This window comes from Rosa chinensis, chromosome 6 (genome assembly GCF_002994745.2).
Source record: "Rosa chinensis cultivar Old Blush chromosome 6, RchiOBHm-V2, whole genome shotgun sequence".
NCBI lineage: Eukaryota > Viridiplantae > Streptophyta > Magnoliopsida > Rosales > Rosaceae > Rosa > Rosa chinensis.
The window spans coordinates 15,323,300-15,331,493 of NC_037093.1; the positions used below are offsets into that span (position 1 = coordinate 15,323,300).

Sequence of the window (8,194 nt, forward strand, 5' to 3'; positions counted from 1 at the left end):
TAGTTCATGCTTACAATCATATGCATACAAGCTCGACAACAATCAAACAAGGATCAAGGCTTACCTTCAGCAATCACTAGCATGGATTACATCTCCTGACGCTGCACAACACGATGAAGATGGCCTTCTGTTACTTACCAACCTTGCTTCTCAATGTACAGAACTAATGCAAAAACGTGGTGGTAACAGGGACCAAGTTCATCTATTTATATAGGATAGTTAACCCTTAGATTCCTTCCATTAAGGTAATTCTTAAGGGACAAGTCTCCTAATTAGAATCCTAAGTCTCCTAATTAGAATCCTAATGTATCACAATCTTGTAGCCTTTCTTGTAGACTAAGTAATGGATTACTATCCTTAATGAATTGATACACAGCCTCATTAAGTTACTAGTATTGATTTACAATTTGTATCCATGTTAAACTAGGTTTGACATTTAGCTAATCATCAATTACTTTATGATTATACGTGTTAAGTCCATATTTCATCTAACAATCAGAGACCTTGCCGGACTCTAGTGACCAGTGGCCGGCCGCGGACTCCGGTGACCGGTGACGGGAATCCAGCGAATGGTCACCAGAATCAGGCAACCGGTCGCCGGACTGGTGATCGGATTCCCGCGTCTGAATTTATTGCCCCCGAATAATACCCAGTAACCATATTATTTCCCTCCAATAACAAGTTCATTTGGGATCAATAATTAGTGAAAAATGAAGATGTTTTTAATTTTGAATGTTTGAGTAGGTTTATCCAAATAAATAATCATATTATTGCCCCCCAATAAACATATTATTGCCTCCTAATAATCATATTATTGCCCCAATAATCATATTATTACCCTCCAATAATCATATTATTGCCCTCAATAATCATATCATTGCCGCCCAATAGACCCCAATAAAAGCCAATTACACTATCTTCATTAGTAAATTAGTTTCCAACTCTCTCTCCTCTATCAGACCCAAAAAAAAAATAAAAAAATCTTCCTTGCCTGCAGCAGCTTGCATCCCAGGCTGGGATTCCGGCCCACTACCTTTCCAGCCTTGCCGCTTGCGGGCATAGCAGCATCCCACCCCCTCCACCCACCGCTGCTGCAATAGCCCAGTCAGCGCCCCCCTCGCCTGCCCACTGCCCCGTGCCCCCATGCTCATCACCGCATCAGCGCCTCCAGCTGTCTACCACGAGCAGCAACGCGATCCCTGCACAATGCACCCCCCAACAGTCCACCGATCCTACCTAGCCAACGCCCTCATCGCATGCGCAAATTCCAGCAGCTCTGCGTGGCCCTGAAGATGATGATAGGCTCTTTTCGGAGAAGCCATGGGTTTGTGTGAGAGAGAGAGAGAGAGAGAGAGAGAGAGAGAGAGAGAGAGAGAGAGAGAGAGAGAGAGAGAGAGAGACGGAGAATGGGGGATGAGAGAGCAAGAGCAGATCAGGGAGAGTGGAGAGTGGAGAGAGACAAAAGATGCACATGTAATTAATTAATTGAGTTAAGAGCAAAACTGTCATTAAATATTAAATTGGGTAAATGGGAATAAAAAACTCTTAGTGGAGTAAGTGTATATTGGCCCAAATCTAGGTAAGTGGTCACGACCCCTTGAAAGTAATATATGTTCCGCACTTCCGCAAAGTTGTCCAGTCCGGCCTTTTTGGCAATCATTGATTTTTGCTGTCTACCTCATTGTGTAGGCAATCAGTTCTATTTTGCACAGCTCGTGTCTTAGAGAGAGACCATGATCCTATCTCTGCAGTAGGAATACGAAACCTAGACGACTACTTTAAATACTCAATATACCCCAAACCTGCAGCACAAATTGTCCCAATTGGTGCTAGGTTAACATTGACAGAGTGTTGCAGCTCTGTCTATGGAAGAATTGGTACAAGAGAATATTATAAAGGAGTTTAGCAACTGGATCAAAGGTTTTTCTGTAAGCCTTGCTGTTGGTCCAATCACGAAAGCTGAAGTCTGGAGTTTATTCAAGGTCTTCTTATTCAAGCTTAGCTAATCTGCAAAGAGCCTATTCTGTGACACTTGCTTGGACATCTCAGTGACCATAGTTAGTAATTTTTCGTATTATACGCGAATAAAACACGTACTTACGTTTTTTTCAAAAATACTTCCGTACTTCATATTTTTGAAAGGGACTTGTTAAATTTTTCGTATTTTTGAAGCTAAAAATATTATACACGATTTTTACATTTTTTTTTCCGTATTTTAGACACACACACACACACACACACACATATATATATATATATATATATATATTTTTTTTTGAATAAATAGCTGGTGCGGCTACCCTCAAGCCTTGATTAATAAAACTGTCGAATACAAAGGGGGGGGGAGGGGGGGGGGGGGCAATTGAGCCTAAACCCCTGATTACAATAAGCATCTAAAGTATTTTCCGAAATAATATCAGAAATCTCTATAGGAGACTTGTATTCTAACAAGCACCAACTAGCAAAGAGTGCCCAAATAGCTACTCCATTTGCTTTAACATAGCGGAAAGATAACTCGATATGTAACATGATTACAACATAGTATAATTACCAGCTTTAGTACAGCTTTCCTACTATGTTCTCACCAAAAAAATCCGACGACACCTAGTCTCACCCTGCCACTAGGCGGCAGCGCCCATTTGACGAAGCAAATAACTCGCCGCCAACCTAGAGTAGCCAAGGCACCCTGAAGGTGCATGCTGGGTCCAAGCCCTCGTTGCCCTACCACTAAGTGATAGGGGATTATTGCTAGCATAAAGCTACAATTAAGTAAATATAAGTAACAATAAAACATAAAAGAAAATAAATCTAGAGCCACAGGCCAAGCCTAGGCCTAATAACTATTAGGCCCAGCAAGGAACAAACAGGATTCCAGCCCAAGCCGACAACCCAGCCCCACTAGCGCCTCCACCACCACAGCGCCACCATCGTCGGGCCTCTACCTTGTCCCTACCTCCGCCCAAATCCCAGCCACCCTAACAGGCAGATCGGCAACCGATCTGAACCCAAGCAGCTAAGACATTAGCAAAGAAGATGAAAAACCAGCAACACAGCTCGATGCCATAGCTGCGACAATGCTAAACCTCCATCTCCACCCTCTGACCAGCCTGTCCCCATCCATCCCTTGCCAAGCACTGCTGCCTACCCGACCATCCAACCCACTCAACCTGAGATCCGTTCGGATCCAATCGGGATTGAGTGGTTCAGTCTCAACAGCGGCCCAAACTCGGCCACCACCATCCTTGCCATCTTGAAGGAACATCACCACGAAGGCCAGAACCCGTCCGGCTGCACGCGCCACTAGTCGACAAGGCCAGAGGCCTGCGCTGACGAGGGTATGCCGCCGAATGAGGAAGAGTTTTGACAGGGAAACCCTAGATTTAGAGAGAAAAAGAGAGCCCTGAAGTATTTTACACATATTATTGAACAAAAATGAATATAAATTACTATTTTTTTAATTAAAAAAAAATTAATTATTTAATTAATTAAAAAAAAATTGCCGAACTTTTCAACGAACTATTTGATAAAATGTCTGAATATGTCACACCTCGGACCCGATGTCGGTGAATTTTAAGCACCTGACCCTGAATCTGAGGTGTGAGTGTTACAAAGCAGAATGTAAATAAAATCTTCCTTCTAGGCTCTTCATTCTAGGCTCATCCAACCCACTTCGGCTGGTCAAAACCTAAGTACTTCTCTGCAAAAGGTATTAGAGATGGGTGGGTGAGCAAAACCACGCGCTCAGTGAGTAGATCATGTAATATGCCAGTAAAGTCATGTCATTTTACACACGCTAGAAAGTAGTATATCGTATACACGTCAATTCAGATCAATTCATCACAATGCATCATCCCTTCTTATTGATTATCCTTCAATTTAGTGTACCCCATGGGAACCCTAATGGCCTTCTCTTGCCCTATACCACTGTATGACACATCCTTACCTCGGCATAATCAATCAAGAAGTTCTCATGTTCCATGACCTGGTCAAACAATGGATCCAACACAATATATATATAAACTCTGCATATTTTGCAAATAGACATGCTTCACTTTAAAATAGAGAGATATTTCGTAAATAGATAAAATCATGTTTTTCTGCCATTTTTGTAAATAGATAAGAATATTTGAAACATATTACACAAACCCACTCACTTCCATAATATAAATCACCTCCTAGAATACCAATCGTAAACCGAGCCTTCTAGAAAACACCGTTGGATCTAACTCAAACCTCCATGAATAGAAATAGAACTTCAAGATAAATCTGTAGCCTTTCGCGGATTCTGATTAGGAGTTACGGATCAAAAGTTATGATCCACCCAAATTTTACAGAGACAGAAGCTAGAGAGAGAGAGAGTATCTCTCAGCAAAATGGGATGATGTACTGGAGAGGGGGCTGGTCCCTATTTATAGGAAAAGAGAACCAATGGAAACGGACCAAGTGTCTTAACTCTTAATAAACCACCAAGAAGGCAAGAAGCTTGTAACATTTGTCAAGCTTCCATTACTTTTCTTCCCTTCACTTGACAAATGTCCAGATGACTCGTGGGATTGCAACTGACACGTTTGGCTGCTATTCTTGGTCACCAAGTAAACCCCTTGACCATGAGAAGGCGCCACATCACCAAATAATTCACATTCATCTAAACTTCAAAAATTCCTTAAAAATAGCTCGGAAACCCGAAAAATTCACCGAAAAATGCTGCGAACTCGTGGCAACCTCTAGTTTCCATTTCTAACCTCAAAAATAAAATTTGACCAACTTCAAAATTCAGGATCTCATAGAATACACATACGTATTTTTCGCGTACTATACACGTGCCCTTTTTCACTAACAATGTCAGTGACTCAACGTCTAGCTACAAGGAAGTTAATGAAACAGCAGATAACTTGCCAAGCTCAATCATCCTTAGCCATTGATTTGGAACTTTTGGCTAAAGAAGTCTTATGGATTTGTAAAGACTGGGGTTATGCAATATTGCAAATGCAAATGCAAGGTTGCCCAGTGGTGTAGCCAGAAACATGAACTAGGAGAGTTAGGATTCATATTTTAACGATTAAACAAAAATAAAAATTTCATCAAATAACATAAAATTTATACACAAATTGTTATAAAAAAAATTTCATACTTCAGTTTATATATCATTCTTTAGATAAAAGATAAATCACAAATCATTACAATACTTAAATATAACAAATTTCTCTAAACCAATTATAAATGTTCACGATGATTGCTCTTATTTTGATATATATATATATATATATATAATCATTATCAATATAAAAAACATTCCAATATACTTTTCTTAGTATATGTAATCAGGCATTCATCCACATACCTCACATTTGGTTTCGCAAATCATTTTCTATTATCTTTATGGAAGAATAAATTAAATTCATTAATCTCTAAAAAATTTTGAACCATGCAGAGAGTTAAGGGAATTCTTTAATTTTAATTGAATTGAAGCTATTAACAAGTTAAAATAAAACTTAATCTAGTTATATCGAAGTCTTTGCCGAAAATTAGAAAAGACTTGATGAACTCTTTGATCATATATAAAGAGATGCAAGCGTGGAAAAATGATTAGGAGATGAATGAAAAAAAAAAAAAAGAGTAAAAATCTACACATTTTTTTTTTGAAAAAAAAAAAGAGGATCAAAGGATTTCACTCCTACTCCCATGGTGACTCCAAAATAATAATTGATATACGCGATAATAATTGATTAGCTGATCAATGAACAAAATATAGTAAGAAATTAAAAAAATGGTGAGGTTGTGCAGTTGTCCAAGCTGTGGATAACTGGTTATATTTGAGAAAAATCAATCAATGGGCCAAAACTGTTCGCCATTGTTTTGTCTTCTCTATCAGTCGGGTCAAACAACATAATTAAATATAATATTATGTGAGTCTAACATTCCAATCAATCAGGAACTATTTCAAAATACTGAGAAGGGTCAAATGACTCTTCTCGCCCTATTGTGTCTACGCCATTGAGGTTGCCAGACTTCCAAAAGAATGAAAAGATAGGGAAATGCACCCTATGTAGTTGAATTTCATATAGTTACGGCTTTGTGTGCCACATGAACTTTTTTTGATATGGGAAACTGATTCCTTTCCCTTTCTTCCAAATTTTTGGTTGTATCTATTTTTGTTGTATATTTGGGAAACATGTTGAGAATGCTAGAGATAGATTAAATAAACACGGTATCTCGTTGGAAATCCTACGAAATGATGGTCTTCTCAGCATCTGTATTTTTATTGCTGTACCTAGTTTTTTTTTTCTGTTCTGAGAGTAGTATCTGCCCTTTATTGGAAGTTTGGGCTCAGTTGTTCCATCTTCTTGGGCTTGCTCTATGTCAAGTCCAATATCCAAAAATAATAAAATAAAAATTAGCATCCAAAAATAATAAAATAAAAATTAGCACGATCTCACTGAATCTCTGGAGTTGAAGTTAAAACAGCCAGCTGAAAAGAATTACCACAAGCCGTATTAGATCTAGATGCATATATTTGTAATTCCATTTGCTTCCTGTAGTTTTAGAAGTTTCTTGTGGTTACGACAAGACAAAAGAAGTTCACTCTTGAAAACTGACTATTGTGGCTCTGCTTTTTTGAATCAAAAGCTCAAAGATATACATATCAAATATAATGTCACGAGAAAAATTCAGCTACCATCCCCAAACTATGCTGCCAAGGCCAATTTGATACCCGAACTCTCAAAAGTATCAATGTGATACCCAAAGACATATTTTGATATCAACGTGATACTTCCGTCAAAAAGAGGATCAAAGGGTTTAGGGGTTTATGGTTTAGGGTTTAGGGTTGACTTAAGATTTAAATCAGAATCAGAAAATCAACCAATAGCTAAAGCATACGCGGCTGAACCTATTTAAGAATACCAGCCACGGGGCCAAGAAGCAGCAGATTCTAATATGTCACACAAACTCTAACAGTTCAATGTCTCAAAAATAAACTAAACCCTATACTACTAACAGTGCTATTTGACAACATTCATGACACCACATTTAAACATTACTTGACCATATATATGCATAATGACATAAATTTACTCATTCTTCAGCATTTAGTGGTATTCAGTCCTAGCAACTCTCATTATATGGGACTCAAATTCCTGGTTTCAACTAAAGCAAAGCATCAAGGATTGAGGACATCATGCATTTTATAATTGATTCAACCAAATTGCAGCTATGATGGATGATGGAAAACAAACCTCTTCCTCTTCCTCTTCTTCTAACCTCTCTCTCTCCATCTTCTTTAGAAACATGTCGGGCTTCAAAATCTGAAAGAACATGTACTTTGTAATCCCTATATATAGGGCTCCTATTCTCAATAATGAATACACAATTCTCTCATCAATCTCTCTCAAATTCTCTCATTCTAAAACACGTTATCAACACGAGCCCTAACCACAAGAAAAAACCCAAAACTGAAAGAAAAAAAAAAAACTCCTTCACCGATTGGTTTAACTATCCCTGCACCTAGCCCCTTGCTAGCCCACCTGCTCCTGCAGCCCTCTCGGCCAGCATACCTACCAGCACGCCCCCGCACCCAGCTCGCTGCCCCGCAGCCTCGATCCCGTGCGCGTGCTCCTCGTTGCCCCTGCAACTCTGCCGCAAGCCCCTGCTGCTCCTTACAACCACATCGGCCAGCCAAGGCAGCTAACCAACCTGCCATATCTTAGCCTAGCTCCTTGCAACCTCTCGGCCGCACCTACCATCCATCTCGGTCCAAGTTTCTGCCATCCTCCGCTATCCTTTTTCCGGTTTTGACCAAGAACACCAAATCACCTCCAAGTTCAAAATTTTAAAGTTCCAAGCTTCAATTAACCAAGTAAGTTTTAAATTAAAGTTACTGCTTTTGAAATTTAATTTCTCTTCTTTTTCTCGGGGACCTATAACCTCCCTTCTTCTACATCCCACACTTCTTATAACGTGGGTTCGATTCTTGAAAAGCGGAATCGTGGGGATTCACGCTATTAACGAACTAAGAGCGTTCGTTAGACTTCGGACTAAGAGCGTCCGTAAGCATCGATTGTGATCATTCAAACATCATTGTTTCGGTCTAATCCAAAATTTCTTGGAAATCGATTTCTTGGTAGCATAGCTCGGAAATCTTATTATTAGTTGTCGTGAAAGTTTTAACTTCAAAACTAATATGCTTCTTATTTTC

The 8,194-nt window shown here is 39.2% G+C and overlaps 1 long non-coding RNA gene across 1 annotated transcript; it reads right to left on the bottom strand.

The window, feature by feature from the left end:
* Positions 1-2,437: 2,437 nt before the first annotated feature.
* LOC121050267 lies at positions 2,438-4,358 on the bottom strand. The gene is made up of 3 exons (XR_005802515.1): positions 4,155-4,358; positions 3,548-3,697; positions 2,438-3,374 (listed from the first exon to the last, which is right to left on the bottom strand). It is a non-coding gene; the product is annotated as an uncharacterized LOC121050267 (long non-coding RNA).
* Positions 4,359-8,194: the final 3,836 nt, after the last annotated feature.